Source organism: Balaenoptera borealis (genome assembly GCF_965194805.1).
Source record: "Balaenoptera borealis genome assembly, contig: HAP1_SCAFFOLD_754, whole genome shotgun sequence".
Lineage (NCBI taxonomy): Eukaryota > Metazoa > Chordata > Mammalia > Artiodactyla > Balaenopteridae > Balaenoptera > Balaenoptera borealis.
In genome coordinates this window covers 223446-246627 of record NW_028123447.1, presented here as the reverse complement: position 1 = coordinate 246627, position 23182 = coordinate 223446, and the positions used below count along the sequence as shown (strand labels likewise).

Here is a 23182-nt window from a genome sequence, read left to right as displayed (position 1 = left end):
AGCCCCTATTCCGCTATATCTTTATATGTGTTCTTTCACCATTTTCCTATCAGGCTAAACACAGTAAAAATCTCAACACAGTCGCACCTGGTTCTGGTTACCCAGCAGTAGTACTTGTGTGCAATTAAACAAGAGACGAAAACCACAGAACGAGTGCACAGGGTGGGGATTCCAGGGCAGGGAACAGATATAAAAACACAGATGTGCAGAATTCACCAGAAACCTCAAGCATCCGCCTAAGTCTATAGCAGAAGGCTACATGCCACAGTTCAGATCCTTCACCTATCACCCCAATTCTTGGACCCAAAAGCAGGGCCAATGCTGTTACTTTTGAACCTGGGGTCCTCAAAAATGAGTACTGGAAATCCAGAAATGCTACCCTTGAACTGTGTAAATCTGGCTGAAAACAGATGACGCAGCAAACCTACACTCTGTCTGACCGTTAAATTCATGTTACAAGAAAACTAACTTTAAGATTCACCTTTGTAACTTATTTAAACAGAGAAAACAACATACTCCTCGGGGAAAGGTGAGGGATTGAGAAGACAGGCCCTGGGTAAAAATTATCACGACAGCACCTGGAGTTGAGAGGCCTGCCTAGAAGAGAACCACGGGCACTGCTGCCACCAGCGGGGAGGGCTGCCGTCTGAGGCTCAGCAGACCAGTTCACACGCCCAGCAAAGCTGCTATAGATCCAAGTCATAAAAATCTTCCAGCTCATCGTGAAACAAGTCCCACTCGTCTTCAGAGTCTGTCAGGTCGTCGTCCCCACCTGCAGCCAAAAGCACAAGCAACATCTCGCCCAGCTTAAAGGTGACAACCTCTTCTTCGTCGTTGTCAAAGGGGTTGCCGTTCTCTCTCTCCTCAATGAGCTCCCAGAAGTGGTTCCTTCGTTGGGCCCGGTATGTGCTTGATGTTCCCACTTTCTGTCTCTGTGGCTCCTCTCTATGGCATCAGGGTACACATGCTTGTAAACGCAGTTCCCTCCAAATGGGCAGCTCCCACGTCCTTCGTCAAAATACCTGCACACCTTGTTGCTCATTGCCTCCTTGTATTTCTGAATGAGTTTCTGCTTCTCTTCTTTCTCCTCCACCCAGTACTCACTTGGAAGGACAATGTTAGATGTGATCCGGCATTCTGGGCAGTACTTTATGATCTTGCTCTCAAATTGCTTAGCACTCCTCCACTTGCGAATACACTTGAGACAGTAGGTGTGGTTGCAGTTGGAGAGGATTCCGAAGCGGTGCTCGCGGGGGTTGGCTTTCTCATAGACCACCTCCATGCAGATCCCACACACCATGTCCTTGCTGTGCTGCACAGCAAACGAGAGCTCCATGTCCTTCTCATGGGCCTCGATGCAAGATTTGATGTGTTGTGATCTTTGGGCAGCATCCACTGGATGGAAGACCTGCAGCCCACACATATCACACGCGTTTCCATGGAGATACACACAGTTCTCCCCATATCGGCACTCTCCCACTGCAGCATAGGGGCAGATCTGCTTCTTTGTTTCCACTGCAATTTGCTCCTTCTCTGATTCTTCCTTGGTCACTGAGCCCTGCAGGGGTGCTTCAGTGGAGGAAGGGGCAGTACGGCCACAGTAGGGCTGCCCAGGAACAAACTCAATGGCGTTCACCCAGTCTTCTGAACCCGCTCCTACAGTTGAAAAGTTTGAATTTCTTGACTCAGCTTCGCCCATATGCATTTCAACAATCTGTCCAACTACTGATGAGAGACTTGAGGAAGCAGCAAGGGGTGACTTTGCAGTTAGAGCTGTAGCAGTTGCAATGGCTTGCTGTGTTCATATTTGCAGCGGTCTCCGTAAATACAGTACTCTCGCTGAAAATACTTGTACACTACACCATATGGACTCTCAGAGAGGTCACGTGAGTATCGACAGTTATCTCCTTCCTTACAAACCCCATGCATGAAATACCTGCAGGTGACCTGTTTGATCCAGCCGCCGCCGCTGCCGTCGCTGCCAAATCCCGTGCCTGCAGGGACGGGGAGGTGACTGTGGGGATAGGGGTGGGGGAGGCCGCTGCCACCGCCGCCCCTGCCGCTCCTGCTCTTGATGTTTTGGCTGTTGTTCCCGGAGCTGCAGCCTCCGCCATTACTGTTTATCCCACACAGCAGTGGCGCCGGAACTTCCGGGATCACATAATTCCGGTCCGGCTGAGGGGGGAGAAGGCGGCGAGGCGAAGGGTGGGAAGGGGGAGGACACTGAGGCGCCCGCTCACTCCCCTCTGGCCCGCGTCGTGTCTCTGAGTGCTCTCGCCGCTCGAACTGTGGGCCGGAGCCCGAGCACCCCCTTCTCATTACTTCTTGTTCGTATTTTTAAGTAAATTTTTATTTTTTATCACAGCAAATTTGATTACAAGATTTTGTTTGCTCTAGGTGTGCAAGATGTGGTTCTTTCACACATATACATATATCTCTTCTTCTTCGTATCCTTTTCCCATGTAGGTTATGACACAATGTTGAGTAGTCTTCTCTTGGTATTCTGTAGGTCTTTGGTGATTCTGTATTTCACATGTGTTTGTATATCTCTGTTAACCCCAATATCGTAATGTATCCAATCCTCACACCTTTCCATTTAGTGAACCATCAGTTTGTTTAATGAATCTGTGATTGCCTTTCTCTGTGGAAATATCTTCATTGGTATCAATTTTTTGGTAACACCTACAAGTGATACGATAGGATATGTGTCTTTCGCTTTCTCACTTACTACAAGTTGCGTGATTCCTTCTAGACTCATCTATGGTGCTGCAAATGGCATTGTTTCATTTTTTCGCTAGCTAAGATTCCATCTCTACATGTAGCAGTTCTTCTTTGTCCCCCCATCTGTTGGTGGACTTTTTGGTTACTTCCATATCTTGGCTATTGTAATACTGTGCAGTGCAGTTTTGCCTGCCTGTGTCTTTCCAGTTCTGTCTTCAGAGGTTATAGGTCCAGGAAGGGGCCTGCTGGATCATATGGTAGCTCAATATTTCCCTTTTAAAGGCACCTCCATTCAGTTCTCATTAGTGGCTCTTTCCAAGTTACGTCCCTCTTAAAGTTAAGCGTATGCATTTCTCCACAACACCTTCAGCATTTATTGTTTATAGTTTTCTTGCTGATGGTTATTCTGACTGGTTTGAGATAATACCTCTTTGTGGTTGAATTTGCATGTGTCTCATAATCCGTTGAAATTGAGCTTTAAGGCACGTGCTTTTATTTTTCAATCTGTGATTACAGCTTAGTTCTTCAAAGTGTTTTCTTAAAGTATGTGTCACATTTTGAAATGCTTTGGCCATTTACCTCCCTCTAAACATTTTGAGGGCAGGTTTCATTTACAGCCCTGCCGTACTTGTTCATATGAAGTGAGCATTAGCACAGGTTTTAAAGCTGCTTTTGCAGGTAATGGCCAGAGGACGGCAGCCTTTCTACGTTCCCCACTCTGGTAACTAGGGAAACAGCCCTCCCGGCCAGTGGTGTTCCTCGGTTATAAATTAGAGTGGAATGTGCCCGGATAAACCCACAAAAGCGGATGTCTCCTTACTTTTGTTTGTTTTTTAAATTTAATTTATAGTTTTTATTGGAGTAATATTCCATTGTGTACATAGACCACTTCTTCTTGGTGCATTCCTGTATTGATGGATATTTTCGTTGCTTCCAAGTGTTGGCTATGGTAAATATTGCTGGAGTGCAGGATTGCCAGCCTGTGACTTTTTGATTCTCATTTCTCAGGGGTTACGCCCAGCACTGGGTGTGAATGATTGACCTGTAGCTCAATGTTCAAAGCACCTCCATTGTGTTTTCATTAGTGGCTCTTACCACGTCCCCCATAGAAGAGAGGGTAAGCATCTCTCCACAATCACTTCAGCATTTATTGTTTGCAGCATTTTTGCTAATGGCCATTCTGACTGCTGTGAGCTGGTCGGTTTTTGTAATTTGGGTTTGCATGTCTTTAAAAATTCCTAAAATTCATCATTTTTCCTCGCCTTTTTGTTTTCTGTTAAAAAAAATGTGAGTACAATATACCTCTTGAAATTGTCATCTTGAAAGGTTGCCCTCTTTTGAAATTTTGGTCGATTTTCGACCCCAGGAACTTTTGGAGGGCAGGTGTCATTTAAATAAATGCAAGTTTGGTGAATATTTAGTGACCTTTAGCAATGTGTTTAAAGCTGCTGTTGTGGGAAATGGCCACAAGGAGGCATCATTTCTCCGTTCCCAAATCTGGGTACCAAGGCAGCAGCAGAGCCTTCCAGGAAGTCATGTTCCTAGGTTTTAAATTAGAATGGAATGTGCCAGGAGAAACCCCCATACGTTTATGTCTCATTACTTCTTCTTGGTTTTTTTTTTACTTTTTTTAATCGGGGTAAATTTTAGAATATTGTTTGTCCTAGGTGTACAGAATCTGGTTCATTTGTACATTATATATGTCTATCCTTGTACAGATCCTCTTCCCATGTAAAATATTACAGAGTGTTCTGTAGACCTCCCTTGCTATATGGTCGGTCTTTTTGATAAATGTATATAATATGTATTTGTATACGTATAGTAACACTAATCTTAATTTATCCATTCCCCCCACCTTTCCTTTTACATGAGCATAGTTTGTTTTCTAATTCTGTGAGCGTCTTTCTCTGTGGAAATATGTTCATTTGTGTCAGTTATTAGCTAACCCCTGTAAGTGATATCATAGGACATAGGTCTTTTGCTTTCCGACTTACATCATGTTTGGTGATTATCCCCAGGTTCACCTGTGGTGCCTCAAAGAGCAGTGTTTCATTGTTTTCCATGGCTAATATTCCATTGTGTACATGGACCACTTCTTCTTTATCCATTCACCTGTTGAAGAACATTTTGGTTGCTTCACTATCTTGGCTATTGTGAATAAGGCTGCTGTGCAGCTTTTGCAGCCTATATCTTCTCGATTCTGGTCTTCTCAGGTGAGAGGCCCAGTGGTGTGTCTGCTGGATTAAATGGTACCTCAATTTTTACTTTTGAATACAGCTCCTTTCTGTTCTCATTGTTGGCTGTTACGACTTTACGTCTCACCAACAGGTAGAGGGTACACAGTTCTCTAAAGCCCCTTCAGCATTTATTGTTTGTAGACTTTTTGCTGATGGTCAGTCGACTGGTGTGCGTTGAAACCTTTTTGTAGATTAGATTGCATGAGTCTAATACTTCCTGAGGTTGAGCTTTTATTCATTTTCCTTTTTTTTTTAAAGAGAGGGAGTAAAACTTCACTCTTCATACTATCTTCTTGAAAAATTGGCCTGTTTTGAATTGTTTTGTCCATTCCTTACCTCAGCACAATTTTTGAGGGCAGGTGTCCTTTACGGCCCCGAGTCCTTCTGAATGTTAATGACCATTAGCTGTGGGTGTAAAGCCGCTCTTGCGGGAAACGGCCACAAGGCGGCAGCATTTCTCCTTTACCAAATCTGGTTACTAATGCAACAGAACCTTAATGGAAGTGGTGTTCTAGGTTGTAAACTAGAATGGAATGTGCCAGGAAAAAGCCCTTTAAGTTTATGTCTCATTACTTCTTTTTTTGGGTGGGGGGGCGGTTAAAAATTGTTTTATATGGGAAAAGTGCGTCTTACAAAAGGGCTGCTGAAAAAGACAGTGACCCCTGCAAGAATTACTTGTTTTTGCTTAACGTGAAAGTATGAGTGGTATCCAAGGAATCAAAGCAGTAGATGGACAAATCAGGGGCATCTCCAAGTTACTTTCAGGAAATAGAGCAACAAAACGCAAATTTATATTTTCTGATCAAGGAATTCTTCTAACAATTTAACTTTAGCGTATCTCGTGGATTACCACCCCTCCGTCCCCTTTTAGTGGAAAAACATGACTTACTACTGCAAACCAATTACTCCACTACAGGAAACACCTTAGAACATAGTTTTGAATCACACCTGTCTAGCTGCAAAGCTCAGGGATGGAATGAGGCAAATACCCACACAAACGGACCCAAGAACCCGACAACAAAACCCCTCAAATGAGGACAAAGGTTTGTCAAAAAGTGCCTGGACTAGAAAGTCTAGGAGATCATAAAACATTAAATACAACTGTGTAACTGAGACCCAGTTTGTATTAATACATGAGATAACCAGATAGTTGAACCTCTATGGCTAAGCCCATTTCCCTATTTATATAGACAGAGCTAGCCCTGCTCTATTAACAGCTGCCAATATACTGCTTTGTCCTTTAAGATCTATTTGCCACACGAGGCTGAAACCAGTAAACTTGAGTTTTTCCACTAAGGCTACAGACACTGCATCTATGCAGGGATGAGAAGCTTGTTACACACACACACATACCAAGTCTATCAGCCCTTGGGAGTCAACTTCCAACTCTGCATTTATTTTATTCCGCTATATCTTTTTTTTTTTTAATTAATTAATTAATTTATTTATTTATTTTTATATTTATTTTTGGCTGTGTTGGGTCTTCGTTTCTGTGCGAGGGCTTTCTCTAGTTGTGGTGAGTGGGGGCCACTCTTCATCGCGGTGCGCGGGCCTCTCACTATCGCGGCCTCTCTTGTCGCAGAGCACAGGCTCCAGACGCACAGGCTCAGTAGTTGTGGCTCACGGGCCCAGTTGCTCCGCGGCATGTGGGATCTTCCCAGACCAGGGCTCGAACCCGTGTCCCCTGCATTGGCAGGCAGATTCTCAACCACTGCGCCACCAGGGAAGCCCCTATTCCGCTATATCTTTATATGTGTTCTTTCACCATTTTCCTATCAGGCTAAACACAGTAAAAATCTCAACACAGTCGCACCTGGTTCTGGTTACCCAGCAGTAGTACTTGTGTGCAATTAAACAAGAGACGAAAACCACAGAACGAGTGCACAGGGTGGGGATTCCAGGGCAGGGAACAGATATAAAAACACAGATGTGCAGAATTCACCAGAAACCTCAAGCATCCGCCTAAGTCTATAGCAGAAGGCTACATGCCACAGTTCAGATCCTTCACCTATCACCCCAATTCTTGGACCCAAAAGCAGGGCCAATGCTGTTACTTTTGAACCTGGGGTCCTCAAAAATGAGTACTGGAAATCCAGAAATGCTACCCTTGAACTGTGTAAATCTGGCTGAAAACAGATGACGCAGCAAACCTACACTCTGTCTGACCGTTAAATTCATGTTACAAGAAAACTAACTTTAAGATTCACCTTTGTAACTTATTTAAACAGAGAAAACAACATACTCCTCGGGGAAAGGTGAGGGATTGAGAAGACAGGCCCTGGGTAAAAATTATCACGACAGCACCTGGAGTTGAGAGGCCTGCCTAGAAGAGAACCACGGGCACTGCTGCCACCAGCGGGGAGGGCTGCCGTCTGAGGCTCAGCAGACCAGTTCACACGCCCAGCAAAGCTGCTATAGATCCAAGTCATAAAAATCTTCCAGCTCATCGTGAAACAAGTCCCACTCGTCTTCAGAGTCTGTCAGGTCGTCGTCCCCACCTGCAGCCAAAAGCACAAGCAACATCTCGCCCAGCTTAAAGGTGACAACCTCTTCTTCGTCGTTGTCAAAGGGGTTGCCGTTCTCTCTCTCCTCAATGAGCTCCCAGAAGTGGTTCCTTCGTTGGGCCCGGTATGTGCTTGATGTTCCCACTTTCTGTCTCTGTGGCTCCTCTCTATGGCATCAGGGTACACATGCTTGTAAACGCAGTTCCCTCCAAATGGGCAGCTCCCACGTCCTTCGTCAAAATACCTGCACACCTTGTTGCTCATTGCCTCCTTGTATTTCTGAATGAGTTTCTGCTTCTCTTCTTTCTCCTCCACCCAGTACTCACTTGGAATGACAATGTTAGATGTGATCCGGCATTCTGGGCAGTACTTTATGATCTTGCTCTCAAATTGCTTAGCACTCCTCCACTTGCGAATACACTTGAGACAGTAGGTGTGGTTGCAGTTGGAGAGGATTCCGAAGCGGTGCTCGCGGGGGTTGGCTTTCTCATAGACCACCTCCATGCAGATCCCACACACCATGTCCTTGCTGTGCTGCACAGCAAACGAGAGCTCCATGTCCTTCTCATGGGCCTCGATGCAAGATTTGATGTGTTGTGATCTTTGGGCAGCATCCACTGGATGGAAGACCTGCAGCCCACACATATCACACGCGTTTCCATGGAGATACACACAGTTCTCCCCATATCGGCACTCTCCCACTGCAGCATAGGGGCAGATCTGCTTCTTTGTTTCCACTGCAATTTGCTCCTTCTCTGATTCTTCCTTGGTCACTGAGCCCTGCAGGGGTGCTTCAGTGGAGGAAGAGGCAGTACGGCCACAGTAGGGCTGCCCAGGAACAAAGTCAATGGCGTTCACCCAGTCTTCTGAACCCGCTCCTACAGTTGAAAAGTTTGAATTTCTTGACTCAGCTTCGCCCATATGCATTTCAACAATCTGTCCAACTACTGATGAGAGACTTGAGGAAGCAGCAAGGGGTGACTTTGCAGTTAGAGCTGTAGCAGTTGCAATGGCTTGCTGTGTTCATATTTGCAGCGGTCTCCATAAATACAGTACTCTCGCTGAAAATACTTGTACACTACACCATATGGACTCTCAGAGAGGTCACGTGAGTATCGACAGTTATCTCCTTCCTTACAAACCCCATGCATGAAATACCTGCAGGTGACCTGTTTGATCCAGCCGCCGCCGCTGCCGTCGCTGCCAAATCCCGTGCCTGCAGGGACGGGGAGGTGACTGTGGGGATAGGGGTGGGGGAGGCCGCTGCCACCGCCGCCCCTGCCACTCCTGCTCTTGATGTTTTGGCTGTTGTTCCCGGAGCTGCAGCCTCCGCCATTACTGTTTATCCCACACAGCAGTGGCGCCGGAACTTCCGGGATCACATAATTCCGGTCCGGCTGAGGGGGGAGAAGGCGGCGAGGCGAAGGGTGGGAAGGGGCAGGACACTGAGGCGCCCGCTCACTCCCCTCTGGCCCGCGTCGTGTCTCTGAGTGCTCTCGCCGCTCGAACTGTGGTCCGGAGCCCGAGCACCCCCTTCTCATTACTTCTTGTTCGTATTTTTAAGTAAATTTTTATTTTTTATCACAGCAAATTTGATTACAAGATTTTGTTTGCTCTAGGTGTGCAAGATGTGGTTCTTTCACACATATACATATATCTCTTCTTCTTCGTATCCTTTTCCCATGTAGGTTATGACACAATGTTGAGTAGTCTTCTCTTGGTATTCTGTAGGTCTTTGGTGATTCTGTATTTCACATGTGCTTGTATATCTCTGTTAACCCCAATATCGTAACGTATCCAATCCTCACACCTTTCCATTTGGTGAACCATAAGTTTGTTTAATGAATCTGTGATTGCCTTTCTCTGTGGAAATATCTTCATTGGTATCAATTTTTTGGTAACACCTACAAGTGATAGGATAGGATATGTGACTTTCGCTTTCTCACTTACTACAAGATGCGTGATTACTTCTAGTCTCATCTATGGTGCTGCAAATGGCATTGTTTCATTTTTTCGCTAGCTAAGATTCCACCTCTACATGTAGCAGTTCTTCTTTGTCCCCCCATCTGTTGGTGGACTTTTTGGTTACTTCCATATCTTGGCTATTGTAATACTGTGCAGTGCAGTTTTGCCTGCCTGTGTCTTTCCAGTTCTGTCTTCAGAGGTTATAGGTCCAGGAAGGGGCCTGCTGGATCATATGGTAGCTCAATATTTCCCTTTTAAAGGCACCTCCATTCAGTTCTCATTAGTGGCTCTTTCCAAGTTACGTCCCTCTTAAAGTTGAGCGTATGCATTTCTCCACAACACCTTCAGCATTTATTGTTTATAGTTTTCTTGCTGATGGTTATTCTGACTGGTTTGAGATAATACCTCTTTGTGGTTGAATTTGCATGTGTCTCATAATCCGTTGAAATTGAGCTTTAAGGCACGTGCTTTTATTTTTCAATCTGTGATTACAGCTTAGTTCTTCAAAGTGTTTTCTTAAAGTATGTGTCACATTTTGAAATGCTTTGGCCATTTACCTCCCTCTAAACATTTTGAGGGCAGGTTTCATTTACAGCCCTGCCGTACTTGTTCATATGAAGTGAGCATTAGCACAGGTTTTAAAGCTGCTTTTGCAGGTAATGGCCAGAGGACGGCAGCCTTTCTACGTTCCCCACTCTGGTAACTAGGGAAACAGCCCTCTCGGCCAGTGGTGTTCCTCGGTTATAAATTAGAGTGGAATGTGCCCGGATAAACCCACAAAAGCGGATGTCTCCTTACTTTTGTTTGTTTTTTAAATTTAATTTATAGTTTTTATTGGAGTAATATTCCATTGTGTACATAGACCACTTCTTCTTGGTGCATTCCTGTATTGATGGATATTTTCGTTGCTTCCAAGTGTTGGCTATGGTAAATATTGCTGGAGTGCAGGATTGCCAGCCTGTGACTTTTTGATTCTCATTTCTCAGGGGTTACGCCCAGCACTGGGTGTGAATGATTGACCTGTAGCTCAATGTTCAAAGCACCTCCATTGTGTTTTCATTAGTGGCTCTTACCACGTCCCCCATAGAAGAGAGGGTAAGCATCTCTCCACAATCACTTCAGCATTTATTGTTTGCAGCATTTTTGCTAATGGCCATTCTGACTGCTGTGAGCTGGTCGGTTTTTGTAATTTGGGTTTGCATGTCTTTAAAAATTCCTAAAATTCATCATTTTTCCTCGCCTTTTTGTTTTCTGTTAAAAAAAATGTGAGTACAATATACCTCTTGAAATTGTCATCTTGAAAGGTTGCCCTCTTTTGAAATTTTGGTCGATTTTCGACCCCAGGAACTTTTGGAGGGCAGGTGTCATTTAAATAAATGCAAGTTTGGTGAATATTTAGTGACCTTTAGCAATGTGTTTAAAGCTGCTGTTGTGGGAAATGGCCACAAGGAGGCATCATTTCTCCGTTCCCAAATCTGGGTACCAAGGCAGCAGCAGAGCCTTCCAGGAAGTCATGTTCCTAGGTTTTAAATTAGAATGGAATGTGCCAGGAGAAACCCCCATACGTTTATGTCTCATTACTTCTTCTTGGTTTTTTTTTTACTTTTTTTAATCGGGGTAAATTTTAGAATATTGTTTGTCCTAGGTGTACAGAATCTGGTTCATTTGTACATTATATATGTCTATCCTTGTACAGATCCTCTTCCCATGTAAAATATTACAGAGTGTTCTGTAGACCTCCCTTGCTATATGGTCGGTCTTTTTGATAAATGTATATAATATGTATTTGTATACGTATAGTAACACTAATCTTAATTTATCCATTCCCCCCACCTTTCCTTTTACATGAGCATAGTTTGTTTTCTAATTCTGTGAGCGTCTTTCTCTGTGGAAATATGTTCATTTGTGTCAGTTATTAGCTAACCCCTGTAAGTGATATCATAGGACATAGGTCTTTTGCTTTCCGACTTACATCATGTTTGGTGATTATCCCCAGGTTCACCTGTGGTGCCTCAAAGAGCAGTGTTTCATTGTTTTCCATGGCTAATATTCCATTGTGTACATGGACCACTTCTTCTTTATCCATTCACCTGTTGAAGAACATTTTGGTTGCTTCACTATCTTGGCTATTGTGAATAAGGCTGCTGTGCAGCTTTTGCAGCCTATATCTTCTCGATTCTGGTCTTCTCAGGTGAGAGGCCCAGTGGTGTGCCTGCTGGATTAAATGGTACCTCAATTTTTACTTTTGAATACAGCTCCTTTCTGTTCTCATTGTTGGCTGTTACGACTTTACGTCTCACCAACAGGTAGAGGGTACACAGTTCTCTAAAGCCCCTTCAGCATTTATTGTTTGTAGACTTTTTGCTGATGGTCAGTCGACTGGTGTGCGTTGAAACCTTTTTGTAGATTAGATTGCATGAGTCTAATACTTCCTGAGGTTGAGCTTTTATTCATTTTCCTTTTTTTTTTAAAGAGAGGGAGTAAAACTTCACTCTTCATACTATCTTCTTGAAAAATTGGCCTGTTTTGAATTGTTTTGTCCATTCCTTACCTCAGCACAATTTTTGAGGGCAGGTGTCCTTTACGGCCCCGAGTCCTTCTGAATGTTAATGACCATTAGCTGTGGGTGTAAAGCCGCTCTTGCGGGAAACGGCCACAAGGCGGCAGCATTTCTCCTTTACCAAATCTGGTTACTAATGCAACAGAACCTTAATGGAAGTGGTGTTCTAGGTTGTAAACTAGAATGGAATGTGCCAGGAAAAAGCCCTTTAAGTTTATGTCTCATTACTTCTTTTTTTGGGTGGGGGGGCGGTTAAAAATTGTTTTATATGGGAAAAGTGCGTCTTACAAAAGGGCTGCTGAAAAAGACAGTGACCCCTGCAAGAATTACTTGTTTTTGCTTAACGTGAAAGTATGAGTGGTATCCAAGGAATCAAAGCAGTAGATGGACAAATCAGGGGCATCTCCAAGTTACTTTCAGGAAATAGAGCAACAAAACGCAAATTTATATTTTCTGATCAAGGAATTCTTCTAACAATTTAACTTTAGCGTATCTCGTGGATTACCACCCCTCCGTCCCCTTTTAGTGGAAAAACATGACTTACTACTGCAAACCAATTACTCCACTACAGGAAACACCTTAGAACATAGTTTTGAATCACACCTGTCTAGCTGCAAAGCTCAGGGATGGAATGAGGCAAATACCCACACAAACGGACCCAAGAACCCGACAACAAAACCCCTCAAATGAGGACAAAGGTTTGTCAAAAAGTGCCTGGACTAGAAAGTCTAGGAGATCATAAAACATTAAATACAACTGTGTAACTGAGACCCAGTTTGTATTAATACATGAGATAACCAGATAGTTGAACCTCTATGGCTAAGCCCATTTCCCTATTTATATAGACAGAGCTAGCCCTGCTCTATTAACAGCTGCCAATATACTGCTTTGTCCTTTAAGATCTATTTGCCACACGAGGCTGAAACCAGTAAACTTGAGTTTTTCCACTAAGGCTACAGACACTGCATCTATGCAGGGATGAGAAGCTTGTTACACACACACACATACCAAGTCTATCAGCCCTTGGGAGTCAACTTCCAACTCTGCATTTATTTTATTCCGCTATATCTTTTTTTTTTTTTAATTAATTAATTAATTTATTTATTTATTTTTATATTTATTTTTGGCTGTGTTGGGTCTTCGTTTCTGTGCGAGGGCTTTCTCTAGTTGTGGCGAGTGGGGGCCACTCTTCATCGCGGTGCGCGGGCCTCTCACTATCGCGGCCTCTCTTGTCGCAGAGCACAGGCTCCAGACGCACAGGCTCAGTAGTTGTGGCTCACGGGCCCAGTTGCTCCGCGGCATGTGGGATCTTCCCAGACCAGGGCTCGAACCCGTGTCCCCTGCATTGGCAGGCAGATTCTCAACCACTGCGCCACCAGGGAAGCCCCTATTCCGCTATATCTTTATATGTGTTCTTTCACCATTTTCCTATCAGGCTAAACACAGTAAAAATCTCAACACAGTCGCACCTGGTTCTGGTTACCCAGCAGTAGTACTTGTGTGCAATTAAACAAGAGACGAAAACCACAGAACGAGTGCACAGGGTGGGGATTCCAGGGCAGGGAACAGATATAAAAACACAGATGTGCAGAATTCACCAGAAACCTCAAGCATCCGCCTAAGTCTATAGCAGAAGGCTACATGCCACAGTTCAGATCCTTCACCTATCACCCCAAATCTTGGACCCAAAAGCAGGGCCAATGCTGTTACTTTTGAACCTGGGGTCCTCAAAAATGAGTACTGGAAATCCAGAAATGCTACCCTTGAACTGTGTAAATCTGGCTGAAAACAGATGACGCAGCAAACCTACACTCTGTCTGACCGTTAAATTCATGTTACAAGAAAACTAACTTTAAGATTCACCTTTGTAACTTATTTAAACAGAGAAAACAACATACTCCTCGGGGAAAGGTGAGGGATTGAGAAGACAGGCCCTGGGTAAAAATTATCACGACAGCACCTGGAGTTGAGAGGCCTGCCTAGAAGAGAACCACGGGCACTGCTGCCACCAGCGGGGAGGGCTGCCGTCTGAGGCTCAGCAGACCAGTTCACACGCCCAGCAAAGCTGCTATAGATCCAAGTCATAAAAATCTTCCAGCTCATCGTGAAACAAGTCCCACTCGTCTTCAGAGTCTGTCAGGTCGTCGTCCCCACCTGCAGCCAAAAGCACAAGCAACATCTCGCCCAGCTTAAAGGTGACAACCTCTTCTTCGTCGTTGTCAAAGGGGTTGCCGTTCTCTCTCTCCTCAATGAGCTCCCAGAAGTGGTTCCTTCGTTGGGCCCGGTATGTGCTTGATGTTCCCACTTTCTGTCTCTGTGGCTCCTCTCTATGGCATCAGGGTACACATGCTTGTAAACGCAGTTCCCTCCAAATGGGCAGCTCCCACGTCCTTCGTCAAAATACCTGCACACCTTGTTGCTCATTGCCTCCTTGTATTTCTGAATGAGTTTCTGCTTCTCTTCTTTCTCCTCCACCCAGTACTCACTTGGAAGGACAATGTTAGATGTGATCCGGCATTCTGGGCAGTACTTTATGATCTTGCTCTCAAATTGCTTAGCACTCCTCCACTTGCGAATACACTTGAGACAGTAGGTGTGGTTGCAGTTGGAGAGGATTCCGAAGCGGTGCTCGCGGGGGTTGGCTTTCTCATAGACCACCTCCATGCAGATCCCACACACCATGTCCTTGCGGTGCTGCACAGCAAACGAGAGCTCCATGTCCTTCTCATGGGCCTCGATGCAAGATTTGATGTGTTGTGATCTTTGGGCAGCATCCACTGGATGGAAGACCTGCAGCCCACACATATCACACGCGTTTCCATGGAGATACACACAGTTCTCCCCATATCGGCACTCTCCCACTGCAGCATAGGGGCAGATTTGCTTCTTTGTTTCCACTGCAATTTGCTCCTTCTCTGATTCTTCCTTGGTCACTGAGCCCTGCAGGGGTGCTTCAGTGGAGGAAGGGGCAGTACGGCCACAGTAGGGCTGCCCAGGAACAAACTCAATGGCGTTCACCCAGTCTTCTGAACCCGCTCCTACAGTTGAAAAGTTTGAATTTCTTGACTCAGCTTCGCCCATATGCATTTCAACAATCTGTCCAACTACTGATGAGAGACTTGAGGAAGCAGCAAGGGGTGACTTTGCAGTTAGAGCTGTAGCAGTTGCAATGGCTTGCTGTGTTCATATTTGCAGCGGTCTCCGTAAATACAGTACTCTCGCTGAAAATACTTGTACACTACACCATATGGACTCTCAGAGAGGTCACGTGAGTATCGACAGTTATCTCCTTCCTTACAAACCCCATGCATGAAATACCTGCAGGTGACCTGTTTGATCCAGCCGCCGCCGCTGCCGTCGCTGCCAAATCCCGTGCCTGCAGGGACGGGGAGGTGACTGTGGGGATAGGGGTGGGGGAGGCCGCTGCCACCGCCGCCCCTGCCGCTCCTGCTCTTGAAGTTTTGGCTGTTGTTCCCGGACCTGCAGCCTCCGCCATTACTGTTTATCCCACACAGCAGTGGCGCCGGAACTTCCGGGATCACATAATTCCGGTCCGGCTGAGGGGGGAGAAGGCGGCGAGGCGAAGGGTGGGAAGGGGGAGGACACTGAGGCGCCCGCTCACTCCCCTCTGGCCCGCGTCGTGTCTCTGAGTGCTCTCGCCGCTCGAACTGCGGGCCGGAGCCCGAGCACCCCCTTCTCATTACTTCTTGTTCGTATTTTTAAGTAAATTTTTATTTTTTATCACAGCAAATTTGATTACAAGATTTTGTTTGCTCTAGGTGTGCAAGATGTGGTTCTTTCACACATATACATATATCTCTTCTTCTTCGTATCCTTTTCCCATGTAGGTTATGACACAATGTTGAGTAGTCTTCTCTTGGTATTCTGTAGGTCTTTGGTGATTCTGTATTTCACATGTGCTTGTATATCTCTGTTAACCCCAATATCGTAACGTATCCAATCCTCACACCTTTCCATTTGGTGAACCATAAGTTTGTTTAATGAATCTGTGATTGCCTTTCTCTGTGGAAATATCTTCATTGGTATCAATTTTTTGGTAACACCTACAAGTGATAGGATAGGATATGTGACTTTCGCTTTCTCACTTACTACAAGATGCGTGATTACTTCTAGTCTCATCTATGGTGCTGCAAATGGCATTGTTTCATTTTTTCGCTAGCTAAGATTCCACCTCTACATGTAGCAGTTCTTCTTTGTCCCCCCATCTGTTGGTGGACTTTTTGGTTACTTCCATATCTTGGCTATTGTAATACTGTGCAGTGCAGTTTTGCCTGCCTGTGTCTTTCCAGTTCTGTCTTCAGAGGTTATAGGTCCAGGAAGGGGCCTGCTGGATCATATGGTAGCTCAATATTTCCCTTTTAAAGGCACCTCCATTCAGTTCTCATTAGTGGCTCTTTCCAAGTTACGTCCCTCTTAAAGTTGAGCGTATGCATTTCTCCACAACACCTTCAGCATTTATTGTTTATAGTTTTCTTGCTGATGGTTATTCTGACTGGTTTGAGATAATACCTCTTTGTGGTTGAATTTGCATGTGTCTCATAATCCGTTGAAATTGAGCTTTAAGGCACGTGCTTTTATTTTTCAATCTGTGATTACAGCTTAGTTCTTCAAAGTGTTTTCTTAAAGTATGTGTCACATTTTGAAATGCTTTGGCCATTTACCTCCCTCTAAACATTTTGAGGGCAGGTTTCATTTACAGCCCTGCCGTACTTGTTCATATGAAGTGAGCATTAGCACAGGTTTTAAAGCTGCTTTTGCAGGTAATGGCCAGAGGACGGCAGCCTTTCTACGTTCCCCACTCTGGTAACTAGGGAAACAGCCCTCCCGGCCAGTGGTGTTCCTCGGTTATAAATTAGAGTGGAATGTGCCCGGATAAACCCACAAAAGCGGATGTCTCCTTACTTTTGTTTGTTTTTTAAATTTAATTTATAGTTTTTATTGGAGTAATATTCCATTGTGTACATAGACCACTTCTTCTTGGTGCATTCCTGTATTGATGGATATTTTCGTTGCTTCCAAGTGTTGGCTATGGTAAATATTGCTGGAGTGCAGGATTGCCAGCCTGTGACTTTTTGATTCTCATTTCTCAGGGGTTACGCCCAGCACTGGGTGTGAATGATTGACCTGTAGCTCAATGTTCAAAGCACCTCCATTGTGTTTTCATTAGTGGCTCTTACCACGTCCCCCATAGAAGAGAGGGTAAGCATCTCTCCACAATCACTTCAGCATTTATTGTTTGCAGCATTTTTGCTAATGGCCATTCTGACTGCTGTGAGCTGGTCGGTTTTTGTAATTTGGGTTTGCATGTCTTTAAAAATTCCTAAAATTCATCATTTTTCCTCGCCTTTTTGTTTTCTGTTAAAAAAAATGTGAGTACAATATACCTCTTGAAATTGTCATCTTGAAAGGTTGCCCTCTTTTGAAATTTTGGTCGATTTTCGACCCCAGGAACTTTTGGAGGGCAGGTGTCATTTAAATAAATGCAAGTTTGGTGAATATTTAGTGACCTTTAGCAATGTGTTTAAAGCTGCTGTTGTGGGAAATGGCCACAAGGAGGCATCATTTCTCCGTTCCCAAATCTGGGTACCAAGGCAGCAGCAGAGCCTTCCAGGAAGTCATGTTCCTAGGTTTTAAATTAGAATGGAATGTGCCAGGAGAAACCCCCATACGTTTATGTCTCATTACTTCTTCTTGGTTTTTTTTTTACTTTTTTTAATCGGGGTAAATTTTAGAATATTGTTTGTCCTAGGTGTACAGAATCTGGTTCATTTGTACATTATATATGTCTATCCTTGTACAGATCCTCTTCCCATGTAAAATATTACAGAGTGTTCTGTAGACCTCCCTTGCTATATGGTCGGTCTTTTTGATAAATGTATATAATATGTATTTGTATACGTATAGTAACACTAATCTTAATTTATCCATTCCCCCCACCTTTCCTTTTACATGAGCATAGTTTGTTTTCTAATTCTGTGAGCGTCTTTCTCTGTGGAAATATGTTCATTTGTGTCAGTTATTAGCTAACCCCTGTAAGTGATATCATAGGACATAGGTCTTTTGCTTTCCGACTTACATCATGTTTGGTGATTATCCCCAGGTTCACCTGTGGTGCCTCAAAGAGCAGTGTTTCATTGTTTTCCATGGCTAATATTCCATTGTGTACATGGACCACTTCTTCTTTATCCATTCACCTGTTGAAGAACATTTTGGTTGCTTCACTATCTTGGCTATTGTGAATAAGGCTGCTGTGCAGCTTTTGCAGCCTATATCTTCTCGATTCTGGTCTTCTCAGGTGAGAGGCCCAGTGGTGTGCCTGCTGGATTAAATGGTACCTCAATTTTTACTTTTGAATACAGCTCCTTTCTGTTCTCATTGTTGGCTGTTACGACTTTACGTCTCACCAACAGGTAGAGGGTACACAGTTCTCTAAAGCCCCTTCAGCATTTATTGTTTGTAGACTTTTTGCTGATGGTCAGTCGACTGGTGTGCGTTGAAACCTTTTTGTAGATTAGATTGCATGAGTCTAATACTTCCTGAGGTTGAGCTTTTATTCATTTTCCTTTTTTTTTTAAAGAGAGGGAGTAAAACTTCACTCTTCATACTATCTTCTTGAAAAATTGGCCTGTTTTGAATTGTTTTGTCCATTCCTTACCTCAGCACAATTTTTGAGGGCAGGTGTCCTTTACGGCCCCGAGTCCTTCTGAATGTTAATGACCATTAGCTGTGGGTGTAAAGCCGCTCTTGCGGGAAACGGCCACAAGGCGGCAGCATTTCTCCTTTACCAAATCTGGTTACTAATGCAACAGAACCTTAATGGAAGTGGTGTTCTAGGTTGTAAACTAGAATGGAATGTGCCAGGAAAAAGCCCTTTAAGTTTATGTCTCATTACTTCTTTTTTTGGGTGGGGGGGCGGTTAAAAATTGTTTTATATGGGAAAAGTGCGTCTTACAAAAGGGCTGCTGAAAAAGACAGTGACCCCTGCAAGAATTACTTGTTTTTGCTTAACGTGAAAGTATGAGTGGTATCCAAGGAATCAAAGCAGTAGATGGACAAATCAGGGGCATCTCCAAGTTACTTTCAGGAAATAGAGCAACAAAACGCAAATTTATATTTTCTGATCAAGGAATTCTTCTAACAATTTAACTTTAGCGTATCTCGTGGATTACCACCCCTCCGTCCCCTTTTAGTGGAAAAACATGACTTACTACTGCAAACCAATTACTCCACTACAGGAAACACCTTAGAACATAGTTTTGAATCACACCTGTCTAGCTGCAAAGCTCAGGGATGGAATGAGGCAAATACCCACACAAACGGACCCAAGAACCCGACAACAAAACCCCTCAAATGAGGACAAAGGTTTGTCAAAAAGTGCCTGGACTAGAAAGTCTAGGAGATCATAAAACATTAAATACAACTGTGTAACTGAGACCCAGTTTGTATTAATACATGAGATAACCAGATAGTTGAACCTCTATGGCTAAGCCCATTTCCCTATTTATATAGACAGAGCTAGCCCTGCTCTATTAACAGCTGCCAATATACTGCTTTGTCCTTTAAGATCTATTTGCCACACGAGGCTGAAACCAGTAAACTTGAGTTTTTCCACTAAGGCTACAGACACTGCATCTATGCAGGGATGAGAAGCTTGTTACACACACACACATACCAAGTCTATCAGCCCTTGGGAGTCAACTTCCAACTCTGCATTTATTTTATTCCGCTATATCTTTTTTTTTTTTTAATTAATTAATTAATTTATTTATTTATTTTTATATTTATTTTTGGCTGTGTTGGGTCTTCGTTTCTGTGCGAGGGCTTTCTCTAGTTGTGGCGAGTGGGGGCCACTCTTCATCGCGGTGCGCGGGCCTCTCACTATCGCGGCCTCTCTTGTCGCAGAGCACAGGCTCCAGACGCACAGGCTCAGTAGTTGTGGCTCACGGGCCCAGTTGCTCCGCGGCATGTGGGATCTTCCCAGACCAGGGCTCGAACCCGTGTCCCCTGCATTGGCAGGCAGATTCTCAACCACTGCGCCACCAGGGAAGCCCCTATTCCGCTATATCTTTATATGTGTTCTTTCACCATTTTCCTATCAGGCTAAACACAGTAAAAATCTCAACACAGTCGCACCTGGTTCTGGTTACCCAGCAGTAGTACTTGTGTGCAATTAAACAAGAGACGAAAACCACAGAACGAGTGCACAGGGTGGGGATTCCAGGGCAGGGAACAGATATAAAAACACAGATGTGCAGAATTCACCAGAAACCTCAAGCATCCGCCTAAGTCTATAGCAGAAGGCTACATGCCACAGTTCAGATCCTTCACCTATCACCCCAAATCTTGGACCCAAAAGCAGGGCCAATGCTGTTACTTTTGAACCTGGGGTCCTCAAAAATGAGTACTGGAAATCCAGAAATGCTACCCTTGAACTGTGTAAATCTGGCTGAAAACAGATGACGCAGCAAACCTACACTCTGTCTGACCGTTAAATTCATGTTACAAGAAAACTAACTTTAAGATTCACCTTTGTAACTTATTTAAACAGAGAAAACAACATACTCCTCGGGGAAAGGTGAGGGATTGAGAAGACAGGCCCTGGGTAAAAATTATCACGACAGCACCTGGAGTTGAGAGGCCTGCCTAGAAGAGAACCACGGGCACTGCTGCCACCAGCGGGGAGGGCTGCCGTCTGAGGCTCAGCAGACCAGTTCACACGCCCAGCAAAGCTGCTATAGATCCAAGTCATAAAAATCTTCCAGCTCATCGTGAAACAAGTCCCACTCGTCTTCAGAGTCTGTCAGGTCGTCGTCCCCACCTGCAGCCAAAAGCACAAGCAACATCTCGCCCAGCTTAAAGGTGACAACCTCTTCTTCGTCGTTGTCAAAGGGGTTGCCGTTCTCTCTCTCCTCAATGAGCTCCCAGAAGTGGTTCCTTCGTTGGGCCCGGTATGTGCTTGATGTTCCCACTTTCTGTCTCTGTGGCTCCTCTCTATGGCATCAGGGTACACATGCTTGTAAACGCAGTTCCCTCCAAATGGGCAGCTCCCACGTCCTTCGTCAAAATACCTGCACACCTTGTTGCTCATTGCCTCCTTGTATTTCTGAATGAGTTTCTGCTTCTCTTCTTTCTCCTCCACCCAGTACTCACTTGGAATGACAATGTTAGATGTGATCCGGCATTCTGGGCAGTACTTTATGATCTTGCTCTCAAATTGCTTAGCACTCCTCCACTTGCGAATACACTTGAGACAGTAGGTGTGGTTGCAGTTGGAGAGGATTCCGAAGCGGTGCTCGCGGGGGTTGGCTTTCTCATAGACCACCTCCATGCAGATCCCACACACCATGTCCTTGCGGTGCTGCACAGCAAACGAGAGCTCCATGTCCTTCTCATGGGCCTCGATGCAAGATTTGATGTGTTGTGATCTTTGGGCAGCATCCACTGGATGGAAGACCTGCAGCCCACACATATCACACGCGTTTCCATGGAGATACACACAGTTCTCCCCATATCGGCACTCTCCCACTGCAGCATAGGGGCAGATCTGCTTCTTTGTTTCCACTGCAATTTGCTCCTTCTCTGATTCTTCCTTGGTCACTGAGCCCTGCAGGGGTGCTTCAGTGGAGGAAGGGGCAGTACGGCCACAGTAGGGCTGCCCAGGAACAAACTCAATGGCGTTCACCCAGTCTTCTGAACCCGCTCCTACAGTTGAAAAGTTTGAATTTCTTGACTCAGCTTCGCCCATATGCATTTCAACAATCTGTCCAACTACTGATGAGAGACTTGAGGAAGCAGCAAGGGGTGACTTTGCAGTTAGAGCTGTAGCAGTTGCAATGGCTTGCTGTGTTCATATTTGCAGCGGTCTCCGTAAATACAGTACTCTCGCTGAAAATACTTGTACACTACACCATATGGACTCTCAGAGAGGTCACGTGAGTATCGACAGTTATCTCCTTCCTTACAAACCCCATGCATGAAATACCTGCAGGTGACCTGTTTGATCCAGCCGCCGCCGCTGCCGTCGCTGCCAAATCCCGTGCCTGCAGGGACGGGGAGGTGACTGTGGGGATAGGGGTGGGGGAGGCCGCTGCCACCGCCGCCCCTGCCGCTCCTGCTCTTGAAGTTTTGGCTGTTGTTCCCGGACCTGCAGCCTCCGCCATTACTGTTTATCCCACACAGCAGTGGCGCCGGAACTTCCGGGATCACATAATTCCGGTCCGGCTGAGGGGGGAGAAGGCGGCGAGGCGAAGGGTGGGAAGGGGGAGGACACTGAGGCGCCCGCTCACTCCCCTCTGGCCCGCGTCGTGTCTCTGAGTGCTCTCGCCGCTCGAACTGCGGGCCGGAGCCCGAGCACCCCCTTCTCATTACTTCTTGTTCGTATTTTTAAGTAAATTTTTATTTTTTATCACAGCAAATTTGATTACAAGATTTTGTTTGCTCTAGGTGTGCAAGATGTGGTTCTTTCACACATATACATATATCTCTTCTTCTTCGTATCCTTTTCCCATGTAGGTTATGACACAATGTTGAGTAGTCTTCTCTTGGTATTCTGTAGGTCTTTGGTGATTCTGTATTTCACATGTGTTTGTATATCTCTGTTAACCCCAATATCGTAAAGTATCCAATCCTCACACCTTTCCATTTAGTGAACCATCAGTTTGTTTAATGAATCTGTGATTGCCTTTCTCTGTGGAAATATCTTCATTGGTATCAATTTTTTGGTAACACCTACAAGTGATACGATAGGATATGTGTCTTTCGCTTTCTCACTTACTACAAGTTGCGTGATTCCTTCTAGACTCATCTATGGTGCTGCAAATGGCATTGTTTCATTTTTTCGCTAGCTAAGATTCCATCTCTACATGTAGCAGTTCTTCTTTGTCCCCCCATCTGTTGGTGGACTTTTTGGTTACTTCCATATCTTGGCTATTGTAATACTGTGCAGTGCAGTTTTGCCTGCCTGTGTCTTTCCAGTTCTGTCTTCAGAGGTTATAGGTCCAGGAAGGGGCCTGCTGGATCATATGGTAGCTCAATATTTCCCTTTTAAAGGCACCTCCATTCAGTTCTCATTAGTGGCTCTTTCCAAGTTACGTCCCTCTTAAAGTTGAGCGTATGCATTTCTCCACAACACCTTCAGCATTTATTGTTTATAGTTTTCTTGCTGATGGTTATTC

At 44.8% G+C, this 23182-nt stretch overlaps 4 pseudogenes across 4 annotated transcripts; all 4 read right to left on the bottom strand.

The window, feature by feature from the left end:
* Nucleotides 1–686: 686 nt before the first annotated feature.
* LOC309621613 (E3 ubiquitin-protein ligase makorin-1 pseudogene) lies at nucleotides 687–2114 on the bottom strand (annotated as a pseudogene). The gene has a single exon. The product of its transcript is annotated as an E3 ubiquitin-protein ligase makorin-1 pseudogene (transcript).
* A 5256-nt stretch (nucleotides 2115–7370) lies between these two features.
* Nucleotides 7371–8798, bottom strand: LOC309621614 (E3 ubiquitin-protein ligase makorin-1 pseudogene; annotated as a pseudogene). The gene has a single exon. The product of its transcript is annotated as an E3 ubiquitin-protein ligase makorin-1 pseudogene (transcript).
* A 5257-nt stretch (nucleotides 8799–14055) lies between these two features.
* Nucleotides 14056–15483, bottom strand: LOC309621631 (E3 ubiquitin-protein ligase makorin-1 pseudogene; annotated as a pseudogene). Its single transcript has one exon. The product of its transcript is annotated as an E3 ubiquitin-protein ligase makorin-1 pseudogene (transcript).
* Nucleotides 15484–20740: 5257 nt separating this feature from the next.
* LOC309621612 (E3 ubiquitin-protein ligase makorin-1 pseudogene) lies at nucleotides 20741–22168 on the bottom strand (annotated as a pseudogene). Its single transcript has one exon. The product of its transcript is annotated as an E3 ubiquitin-protein ligase makorin-1 pseudogene (transcript).
* Nucleotides 22169–23182: the final 1014 nt, after the last annotated feature.